Below are 12711 nucleotides of genomic sequence, written 5' to 3'. Positions count from 1 at the left end.
CATTGGAAGAAGATTTGGGCTCTAAACATAGATCCCAAGGTGAAATCTTTGCCCAATCTACTGAAATAACTCTAGAAAAGAAGCATTGCTAGAATGCTCTAGCTATAAAGGAAAGCCTTACAAACAAAGGGATAACTGACTTTCCTATTTGCCCAATTAGATGAATCTGAACTTCATGCTCTGTTTTTGTGTCCATGCAAAAGCTTCTTTGTTTGCCAGCTATATAAATATTAGAATAGAAATTTTCTACAACTCAAATAATTTTGCATCATGATTCGATTTGTGGTATGATGTCTACTATAATTTGGGCAATAGGAAAGAATTGATGCTATGCTTTTCAATATATTTATTATAGATGATATGGAAAAATAGAAATGATTGTATTTTTGAGAGTATAGACCATGATCCAAGCCTGTCTATTTCATGTACTCATACAACTTCTATTCAAAAATACCACTAGTAAAATTCAAATCCAATTCTCAACTCATATGCCACTTAGAGCGTAGTATCTTAAGCCATTAAGCCATTTTTAATTTGTGATGATAAATGAAATAAAATAAATTGTATTGACTTTATTGTAAACATGCAATCTAAAAGAAATGCCATTAGTTTACGTTCACAATTACTACTTAATAAAATTTAAAAAAAAAATCTATCAATAGTATGTTTATATCAAAAAATGATTTTTTACTCTCAATAAATTTATACAAATAAAAATATTAGTAATAAAATAATTATTTTAGTATTTAAAATTTATAAATTTGTATATGATATAAATCTTAAAATATTAATATATTTTTATAAATTATTAATTGATATTTTACTTTACACCAGATAACAACTGTTCGGGTCATGGTTGAGCTGGCCTTAGATGATATGTGGCCACCCAGTCATCGCCCGATCATCCCCAGCCACATCAGCATGGTCTGGCCAGCTCCGTGATATACATCGACTCCGCGGCCATGGCCGCGCTACGCAATCATTGTAGTCCCCATCTTATCCTCTCAGCCACGTCAGCTACACGTCACGCGGATAAGCACGACTACGGATAGGAGGGAGGAGGACAGCTCCACTAGGGAATAAGACTCTATCCCAAAGACCTCGGCGGTCAATCTCATCCCACCAACCCCGGAAGCCCAATCCGAGCAGGACACGAACCTTTGGCTATAAAGAGGTATCTCCCGCTCAAGGTAAGGGGTTCCAACTTCTGACACCCATACCGTTACTCTGCTTAGACCATCACCCTTATTGCTCGGCCCGACCATCCACCACCTCCTACTGACTTGAGCATCGGAGTGCCTACCCGGGGATAACTCCTCGGGCCTCTAACATCCTTTCTTGATCACGGGTCTTGAAGCGCGGCTCCGTCCTTCCACCTCGGCTCCTTCCTGTTGGCAAGGACTATCTGACTACAACCTCGGTTTGTGCACCACTTCGAACTGAGCAACATTAGATTGACACCATCTGTGGGAAATGCACAAAAAGCCTTTTCTAAAATCTTTTCTCCCCTCCCGCACAATCAAGAAAGCGATCAAGATGCCTAAGAACCAATCCAAACGATCAACATGTCGATCCCCATCACGGGAATCTTGGCGTCGCATCCCTCCACACAAAGAAATCCCTTAGCCTCCAGCCGTAGTTGATCTTGCGCAGTTCCAGATAATGCAAGAGAAGGATGACAAGGTCTTCGAGATAATGCAGACACTAGGATTCGCGGCACCGCCTAGCCAGGCCGTCCCCCCTCATGCCCTGACGCTTACAAAGGATGATCCTCGCCCCCGAGAACCCCAAAGCGCGCCGGCTGGACAAAAGGGGAGCACGGTCCGACCATGACAAGCAAGACACAGAAGGAAATCCGCCTCAACAGCCCGCTCTTGCGAGTCTCACAACCACAGTAGGACGCATCAAACTACGTGGATCCCCGCTAAAGAGAGGCTCGGAAAGCGGATGCCACCTTGTGTGGTCTCCATTGCTGAGTCCAACTCGGTGAAAGACCGCTCCACACGGCCAAAGAAGGAGAGAGCCCCACGTACTGCGGTCCCGGACAATAAGGACGCCAAGATTCGGAAGATTCGACAACGCTTAGTGGAGTTGGAGCGCAACCAAATTCAGAGAAGCACGGTATCGCCTGTAGATCAGCCCGTGCAGCCAGTTGTACCAACCACCAAGGAACCACTGTTCGTCCAAGAGATCATGGACGAGGTGCCTCCCACAAGGTGGCGGGCACCTCAGCTTGACAAGTACGATGGGAATACCGACCCTACCGACCACATCGAAGCACTTAAGGCTCAACTGATGTTACATGGATCCTCTGAGGGCCTGATGTGCAAAGCCCTAGTGGCCACCCTCACGGGCCCAACCCTAACTTGGTATTCCTCTCTACCTCCACGCTCCATAGCGTCGTGGGAGCAGTTGGAAACCCAGTTCCACACACGATTCACGACAAGCTAGAAGCTTTGGAAGACTTCGGCCAGCCTTATCCAAGTGCGGTAGAGGAAGACAAAATCTCTCAGAGACTACCTGGCGAGATTTAACAAAGAAGCACTACAGGTCAGGAACCTGAACTAGTCTGTGGCCGTCACCGCTATTCAGCACGAGCTCCGCCCCTCGCCTTTCAACTTCTCCATCTCTAAGAACCCTCCGCAAACACTAGCCGCGCTGATAAGCCATGCCCAAAAGTACATCAATGTGGAAGAAGCACAGGCGCAGTTACGGGATAAGGAAGAAAGGCCCGACAAGAAGATGAGAGACATAGAGGAGCGGAAATTAGAGAGATCAGATCGGGACCGTAAGAGGCAGGATCACCAGCCCGATCGCAGACCGCGAACACTGTCGCCGACCTATTGAAACTTCACATCGTTTAACACACCGTGGTCTGAAGTTCTGATGCAGATCTGTGACTACAGTTACGTCCGGTGGCCCGAAAAGATGAAAACACAAGGCAACAAGAGGAACCACGACAAATATTGTGAATTCCACAGGGACCACGACCACGACAGGGATAATTGTTTCAACCTTCGCAACCACATCGAGGACCTGATTAGACGCAGGTACCTCGGCAGATTCGTCGACAAGAACGAGAAGCCAGCACAGGAAGAATCGCGCGCAGAGAATGCTTGGCCACCGCCCCAAGCTCCTCTTGCTGGCGCGATCCACGTGATATAAGGAGGGATCGTCGTGGGAGGGGAGAGCAGCTCGGGGCGCAAAAAATATGTGTTGTTGTGCGAGGTTGACAACTGAGGACAAAAGAAGAGGTGAGATGATCCAATCACCTTCACAGAGGACGAACTCCGGGGGTGTAGACCCCACACGATGACGCCCTTGTGATCACGGCCGAGGTAGCCAACTTTGAGGCACAACGCATCCTGGTTGATACAGGCAGCTCAGCCGACATCCTCTTCAAAGAAGCATTCAACAAGTTCGGCATCGACAGGAGCCGTCTCACCCCTGTCAACACTCCCTTGATGAGCTTCTTCGGGGAGTCCCTCATGCCAACCGGGAGGATAACCCTTCCCCTTCTAATCGGAGAAGGTGATATCACCGCAATGGCCATGGTAGACTTCATCACGGTCCGTTGCCCAACACCTTACAACGCCATCCTCAGCAGGCCGACCCTCAATGCTCTACATGCCTCTGTCTCCACCTTCCACCTCGCGGTATAATTCCCGACCCAATATGGCAAGGGAATAGCACATGGGGACCAGAGGACCGCACGACAATGTTACCTGACCTCTTGCCGAGGACCACGCCCAGCTGTGGAAACACTGATGGTCGAAGCCAACGATCTGTGGGATGAGGTGAAGACGCAACGCGGCCAACCTGTCAAAGACCTCATCCAGGTGCCGCTCAATGAGAAAGACCCTGAGAAGGCAGTCCAGGTCGGATCTCTCCTGGATGACCGCCTCAAGGAGGAAGTAATACAGTTATTAAGGGACCACGCCGATGTGTTCGCTTGGTCGGCAGCAGACATGCCAGGGATTGACCCTGAGGTGATCACACACCGCTTGAACATCGATCCACGCTACCGACCCATCAAGTAGAAGTTGCTTGACACCAGCTTCATTCGGGAAGTGAAATACCCCGATTAGCTAGCCAACATGGTGATGGTGAAGAAGGCCAATGGGAAGTGGAGGACCAAAACATGCCCAATGATAACTTTCCTCTACCAAGGATCGACCAATTCATCGACACAACTGCAGGGCATGAACCCTTGAGTTTCATGGATGCCTTCTCAGGATACAACCAGATCTGGATGCACCTAGATGACCAAGAGAAAATGGCCTTCATCACCAACCGCGGACTATACTGCTACAAGGTGATGCCTTTCAGCCTCAAGAATGCCGACGCTACCTATCAGCGGCTGGTGAATGAGGTCTTCAAGGATCAGCTCGGCCGAAACGTAGACGCTTACGTCGATGACATGCTCGTGAAGAGCAAGAAGGCCAAACATCACCTTACCGACCTAAAAGAAGTCTTCGACACCCTCAGGAAGTACAAGATGAAGTTGAACCTAACCAAATGCACCTTCGGGGTCGGCTCCGACAAATTCCTAGGGTTTATGGTGATGCAAAGGGGAATCCAAGCTAATCCAGAGAAAACACATGCCATCCTCTATATGCAAAGGGGAATCCAACCAGATGAAGGAGGTGCAACGCTTCACCAGGAGAATAGCCACCCTTAGCAGATTCATGTCCAAATCCACAAACAAGTGCCTGCCCTTCTTCAAAGCCCTCAAATGTCCGAAGGACTTCCAATGGACCGAGGAATGTGAATAGTCCTTTCAAGAACTAAAACAGTATCTGAGCTTGCTGCCTCTCCTCACCAAACTGAGCCCAAGGGATGAGATATTGCTCTACCTCTTGGCCGGGGATGAGGTCGTCAGCTCGGTCATGGTCAAAGAGGAAGCTCAGCGCGGAAACCCGATACTCCAACCTGGAGAAAATGGCTCTGCCATTGGTCACATCAGCCAGAAAGCTCAGGCCATACTTCTAGGCCCACAACATTCGGGTGCTCATCAACCAACCCCTCAAGCAGATCCTCCAGAGGCCAAAAGCATCTGGCCGCCTAATCAAGTGGAGCGTGGAGCTAAGTGAGTTCGACATCGATTATGCACCCCGGCCCGCGATCAAGGCTCAGTCTTTGGCTGACTTCATCGTCGAATGCACCTTCACCACCGAAGACCCAGCCCCGCCGCCACAAGTATGGACTCTGCATGTGGATGGCTCGTCAAATCACCAAGGCAACGGGACCGGCCTCATCCTCCTCGTCCCGGACAACACGGTGTTGGAGCACGCTCTTAGGTTCGAGTTTAAAGCATCCAACAACGAAGCTGAGTACAAGGCCCAGATCGTCGGACTTCGCCTCGCCCTAGAACTGGGAGCTCGAAGAATTGAAGCCTCCAGCGACTCCCAACTGGTAGTCAACCAGATCCTTGGCCAGTTCGAGACGCGGATGCCCACAATGGCAAGCTATCTACAGAAGGAGCAGGAGCTCATTTAGCGGCTCGAGCAGTTCAACATCCAGCAAATTCCTCGAGCCGAGAACATATGAGCCGATGCGCTGTTGGACACATATGAGCCTATGCGTTGTTCAACGTCCAGCAGAAGCTCATTTAGCTAGCTCTCCAAAAATCAACCTCAACACAATGGTGCGGTTGGACACATTGGCCCAGTCGAGCATCACAACGACAACTCTCCTCATCCTCCCAGTACAGCACGGCCTATCCTGGATGGACCCCACCACACAGTACCTTCGAGAAGGGACACTTCTGGAAGATCGAACAGAAGCAAAGAGGCTCCAGCACAAATCAGCCCAGTACTGCCTTATCCAAGGATAGCTCTACCGCCGCTTGCATACTCTCCCCTACCTGAAGTGTCTCTCTCCAGTTGAGGCGGACTACGTCCTCAGAGAGATGCACGAAGGCATCTATGGAGACCATTCTATGCACACACCCTAGCACACAAGGCACTCCAACAAGGTTACCTATGGCCGACCATGAAGCAAGATGCAGCCCAGCTCATGTGGAAATGTGGCATTTGCCAACAACACTCCAACCTCCATCATCAGCCCATGGTCCCTTGAAGCCGATCACCAGCCCGTGATCATTTGCACAGTGGGGCATGGACATCCTCGGTCATTTTCCCACCGTGGTTGCACAGAAAAACTCTCTTAGTGGCAATGGACTACTTCACCAAATGGGTGGAAGCCGAAGCACTAGCACGCATTACTGTGCACAATGCCCAGATTTTTTTCTAGCAAGTTATTTTTTGTTGGTTCAGTATTCCGCAGGTCCTCATAACAGACAACAGGACGCAGTTCACCAACTGAAAATTCGAGGGTCTCCACACCGACCTGAGGATTGACCACCAAACCACCGCCGTGCATCGACCCCAGAGCAATGGGTAAACCGAGGTGACCAACCAAACCTTATTGCATGCCCTAAAAATCCGACTGGACCAGGCCAAGGGAAGTTGGGTCGAGGAGCTGCCAAGCATACTCTGGGCATACAGCCCAACCTATGGGGCCGAAGCCATGATACTCATGGAAATAGGCTCCCCAACTCTCCAAACCAAGTTGTACGATAAAGACCAGACGACACGGACCTCCACGCAGAGCTAGACCTGGTGGAAGAAGCCTAGGACCGAGCACATGTCAGGATGGTAACACAACAACAGAGGATGGCGAAATACTATGACTCCAAAGTCCGAAGACTTGAGTTCAAAATAGGTGACCTCGCCCTCCGCAAAGTCACTGTGCCCGCGCTAGGAGAAGGCAAGCTCGGACCAAATTGGGAAGGGCCATACAAAATCACCAGTGTTATTGGACCCGACACCTACAAACTCGAAGACCTCGATGGACGACCAATACTAAGAAGTTGGAACACAAGGAATCTTCGAATGTACTATCAATGATTCAATGTTAATGAAGAGTATCTTATTCGAGCCATATGTTCATTGCTCGGCACACCGCACACCCCACCACACACGATGCAACACTGCACACACATCACGTAAGCCGCACAACACATGCCACACAACCTGTGCATAAATTGGCACACATTACTAACTCGGCTGATCTTTGAATGGCCTGAGCCCACGACACACAGCTCGACAGCGCATTGCCGACCAAGTAAACCGCCTCGACTGTCTACGGCCCGAGCCTAAAGCGGAGAAGAATGCTCCCCCGCCCATCAAGGCCTAGAGCGGTCATTAAACCACACGCCCACTAACTAACAGTCAGACCAGAGCTAGCCGAGCAACGGCCAGCCCTCGAAGAGCTAAAAAGCTCCCAAGACCAGTAACTGAGCGTTCTGAAGATGAGAGCTCGGAACATACTCTGGTCCCACTAACTGGAGATTGAAGATCTCGACCAACCCCAGACCTCGACCACAACAAGACTAAGGAACCCAACTGAAAATAAGAGAGAGAGAGAGAAGTGGCATGCAAGTTCGGAACAAAGAGAGTATTTTCATTAAGTTAACATTGTCAGTACAAGCTTCAAAGCCCGGCACACCGAGCCGTTACAAGAAGGACAAAAGAAACAAAAGAAACCCCACAACAACTCAATCCTCGGCGGGGGGGATCAGCAGCCTCATCTCCCTCCTCACCATCTCCGTACCCATCGCCCTCCTCATCAACAAGGTTGTCTAAGGCAAGAGGCGTCTCGTCGCCATTAGCGTTCCAAGTCTACGCAATCTCAACCAGTTCTAGACAATGGTGCAACGCCCTCCGCCGAAAAACATTGAACCCTACCTCATAGGAGCTCAAGGCATATTGATCCATCTCCTGCCGGTATTCCACCGAGTCCTTGTACTGAGTCACTGTCACTTCGGCAGCCTCATGCTTCAACCGCTCCCTCTCCGCCCTCAGCTCAATGATCTGCTGCTTCAAGCTGCGCACGACATTCGCCTACTTGGCTATCTGGGCCTTCAGCTCGACCACCTCCTATTTCAGTACGGTTGTCTGCTCCCCAACCGCCCGAAGCTTGGCCAATTGAGCCTTCAGGTTCAAGTACTTGGAGAGCTCTCTCTCGTACATCCCCCACAAGTCCCAGAGTCGGTCAACCAAAGCAATTGTCATGCACACATTCTGTAGACAAAGAACGATGTTAGTACGAAAGAACCTACTTAAAACAATGGAAGCAAGTATGAACTTACCCGAGCCGCTGCCCGAATGAGTGAGCATTCTAAGGCACCACTTCCTATGCCCCCGACCCCTCGAGTGATGGACATCGTCATCATTCCACGGAGCAACTGCTCGGGAACCCCAGGCGTCTCAAGTCCATCCTCGCTATGAACTGACCGCCGTGACACATGGATGGCCGAGCTACTGCCCCCGATTTCAGTCTGCAAAGGCACAGCAGTCCAACGAACGTCCTCTGGATCCACCTCTACCACGTCCTCATCATCATTGCCCCGCTGCCAAACCCTTTTTTGGTGATGGGATGCCCTCTCGGAAGATCTTGGTGGGGGAACCACCTCTGGGCGAACCTGCAGCTGCGCACCAGCCCGGTTCTGCCTCTACCAATTCTTTTTCATTCGGTGGAAAATCTCTTCCTCACTCGCCATCTCCACACCTGCACCGTGGAATTGCAACAGTAAGCACAAGATCAAAAAGAAAAAAAAAAGAGGGGGGAAAGAGGATTCGACAAGTAAACCGAGGCGACAAAGCAAACTGGCCACCCTGTGCATCAATCCGGTGAGCATCAACATCTTAGAGGATGTATACGCCACCACATCTATCTCACCGATTATGCTTAGGGCCGACCTCTCTTCCCAAGTAAGCATAGGCCACTTGGGCTGCGGCACCATCATCCTCGGGAGCTACAACACATCCGGGAAGAGGAGGCCCCGAGACAATGCAAGAAGAAGAAGGTCTCCTTCCAATGCTTCACAGAGGTGGGGGCCTCGACCAACACCTTGACGTTCTACCTAGTCGAGAAATAATAGTAGCCCTGCGGCTGAAGCTTCAGCTGGAAGAGGTAGCTCACCATACCCAAGGTCAACTCGATGTCACGAACCGCGCAATAAGACACAAGGTCAAACAAAGGTCTAAAGGAGTTCGGCATCAATTGCACCGACAATACTCAGTACCATCCAAACACCTCAGCCACCCCTTCGTTCAAAGGAAACCTCAACCCGGCTTCCAAACTGCTCTCGTACACGCATAAATTGCCTGGCCGAGCATCCGTTGGCCTCTTGCCAGCTTGTGGACATCTCATCCCGAACTCCTCGGGGGTGTCATACATAGCTCGGATCCGAGCCATGTCACCGGGAGTCAAAACGCAGGGGGTGGTCTTGAACCGACAACCAGCCCGCGCGGGAAGCTCTACTTCCACTCTAGAAGGGCCAACCTCGGCCTCCTCGACCTTGGCAGCCTCAAAGTCCCCAACCTCTGACTCATAGTTAAAGCCACTAGAACTAGAAGAGGAACCAGAAGAAGAGGAACAGGAAGACGGGGAAGACATTTTACGGCACTTGAAGCCGTGGAATCAAAACGAAAGCCGAGCAACGTTGACAACCCCACGCCGAGCTATCTAAGCAAGTCCCTCTCGCAAATGGCGAAGAGGAAATGCCCTTCCACCCCTTCTTATAACCCCCAGAAGCGTGAATCAAAGCCAGATCGACGGTGAAGATCACGTGCCACTCTAACGAAGCTCAAGAAGACCAATCGATGCGACTGTCACCGAACGCGCGAGGCCTCGGGAACCAATGCGACGACCTTAACAAGCAACAGTAAAGACATTAATTACCCCGGTCTGCCCTAAAGTGCCGGTTCAACCAACACTACAGACACCCGCGCCGATCCAACCAACACTACAGACACCCGTAGCGCCTGTCCAATTGGCCTCTTGGGTCTCTTCAAGACACCCAACAATGAGACTTGACCAAAAAAGAGGTCGCGTTGCACCCTAACCGGGCACTCCACTCTTCGACTTCGGAACTGAGGGAGTGGTGTTCGGATTCTGAAATTTCAAGAACAAGTTCCTCAGTTGAAGAACAAAAAGCCCTTCCGCGGCACAACACCACCGAGCATCAGGGAGGCCCAAACTTCGAAGCTTAACTCGAATCGTCGGCCCTTGGCTAGACTAAAGAACCACGCAATGCCTCGATCGAGCACTCTTCTCGTGACCACACAATGCCTCGATTGAGCTTTCCTTTCCTCGACTCCGAAACTAGGGGAGTGGTGTTCGGATTCCGAAATTTGAATTCTCAAAGTTCCGTAGCCGACGATCGAAGAACTTCTCAGCCACAACCCACATTGTGTGGGTGACGAGTTCCGCCAAGTGCAGAGGAATGCGAGGCGGGCAAAATGCTCAACTAGTCAACTTGGAGTTCCTTAGTCTAAAAACAAAGCACCCTGTCGCGCTACACGTCGGCCGAGCACTTCATTCCTCGACTTCAAAACTGGGGGAGTGGTGTTCGGGTCATGGTTGAGCTGGCCTTTGACGACACGTGGCCGCCCAATAATATCTGGCCACGTCAGCATGGCCCGGCCAGATCCGCGACATACGCCGACTTTGTGACCATGGTCGCGCTACACTATCACTATAGCCCCCATCTTATCCTCTCAGCCACGTCATGCGGGTAAGCATGACTACGAATAGGAGGAGATAGGAGGACAACTCCGTTGGGGAATAGAACTCTATCCCAAAGACCTTGGCGGTCATCCTCATCCCGGAAACCCCAGAAGCCCAATCTGACCCGGACACAGACCTTCGGCTATAAAGAGGTATCTCCCACCCAAGGTAAGGGATTCCAACTTCTGACACCCATACTGTTACTCTGCTCGAACCAACACCCTTATTGCTCGGCCTGACCATTCACCACCTCCTACTGACTTGAACGTCGAAGTGCCTACCTAGGGATAACTCCTCAAGCCTCTAACATTCTTTCTTGATCACAAGTCTTGAAGCGCAGCTCCGTCCTTCCACCTCAGCTCTGCCCTGTTGGCAAGGACTATCTGACTGCAAGTTTGGTCCGTGCACCTCCTCGGATTGAGCAGCATCAAATATTCATTATTTACAAAATGATCTTATAGTTGCCCTTGATTGGTGTGGTTCTAGGGAACGGCGTGCCATCACTATTCTGCATTTCATTGATTAATCATTAATGAAGAGAGTTATTTTTAGAGAGAAAGACGGTTCAGCCGAGGGTCAGAATTTTTAGGCCCAAAGTGTAGATGCCACCTCGGAATTGATGCCAATTCACAGGTGGGAATTGGTGTATAGAGTGGGGGTTTTTGACATTTTGAATGTTAATAGATCTGAAGTGGAATTCAGAAATCTGCATTGGGCTTGTTCATACTTTTCTGTTATTTTTATTTTATCCCATAAAACTATTGAGAGACAATAGTAACTTAAATGTGTTCTTATGAGATATACCTGCGTTGGGTTGTCGTACCGACGTGCATATTTACTTACACCTACAATCTAACCATACCTATCAATGTATTTTGGGTTTTTCTAATAAATGTGTACGTGTGTTGCATGTGGTAATTTTAATAATAGCTAAAAATGATAATTTCATTATGTTTATCTAAAACCATAATAAAAAGATAATAAGTAATCAAAGCATAGCATACTTGTCGGTTTAAATTATGTATTTTCATTTTCATTATTAAAAAAAAATGATGCTTATTTATGAAGTTTATCTATATATAGTATGATAAATGTATGATATTAGATGCCTACACAATTTTTTTTTTGTATTTTTTATTTTTATCAATTTTTAGAGTTTTTATTACATTATTATGACATCATTGGTATCCAAACATTTGAATCTTTATGGGTGCAAGTTGTAGATCAAGGTGCAAAATGGATTGGATCATGATCCGATTTGAAGTCAAATATGATATGATAAAAAATAGGATTGAATTCGAACCACCTAATCGCATTGGAATTTGATGCATTTGGGTTGGGCTCCGGTTGGGGGCCAGGCTCATGATGCTAAATCATCCAATACTACATATGTATATATGCAAATATGTTTCTATTTGTACATAGTTAGGCTAGGTTCAAGCCCAATCCAAAAAATAGAAAAGGTCAGACTTTTGAGACCACCAAACTGAAGGACTAGACCATTGACCCCTATAGACCATTGACCACTACTTAAAAATTAGTTTTCTTTTTGAGTTAGTTTAATTTTCTATTCTTTTTCCATCATTAAAAAATAACTTTATTTATCACACTTATTTTTTTGACATGATAGATATAATTTATTTTATTAAAAATTCCTATATTTTTCAATAAATCTACGCTATTATCTTTTTTTAAATTTTTATTTTACCCATTTAGTCTAAAAGGTTAAACCATTAATCCACCACTTGAATATGAAAATGATTTTGTTTTTGGGTCATAGTTGTCAAGGCAACAAGGCACCCTTTGAGGCTCGCATCGCCTAATTGCCAATCAGTTGTCTACTTCCTATTATAAAATACTTTTTTATTCATTCTTTTAAGATTATAATTATAAAATAAAAATTATTAAACTAAAATGACCATTTTGTGTGCTTATATACTAATTTCTTTTTATTATTTTCTTATTTATTAGGGTTTAATCAACACAAACATTGCTAAATGATGTATTGAACCCTCAAAGACTTGAAAACCTAAACCAGTAAGGAAGAACTGAATTTTTTTTCTAATCAGCACATTTTCCTTTTGCATATATTCTTCTTCTACTACTACTACTACCAATATTTTTTATTTTCTT

This window comes from Nelumbo nucifera, chromosome 3, assembly GCF_055504915.1.
Source record: "Nelumbo nucifera cultivar China Antique chromosome 3, China Antique-T2T, whole genome shotgun sequence".
In the NCBI taxonomy this organism is placed as follows: domain Eukaryota; kingdom Viridiplantae; phylum Streptophyta; class Magnoliopsida; order Proteales; family Nelumbonaceae; genus Nelumbo; species Nelumbo nucifera.
Note: the sequence above shows the minus strand (reverse complement) of the source record.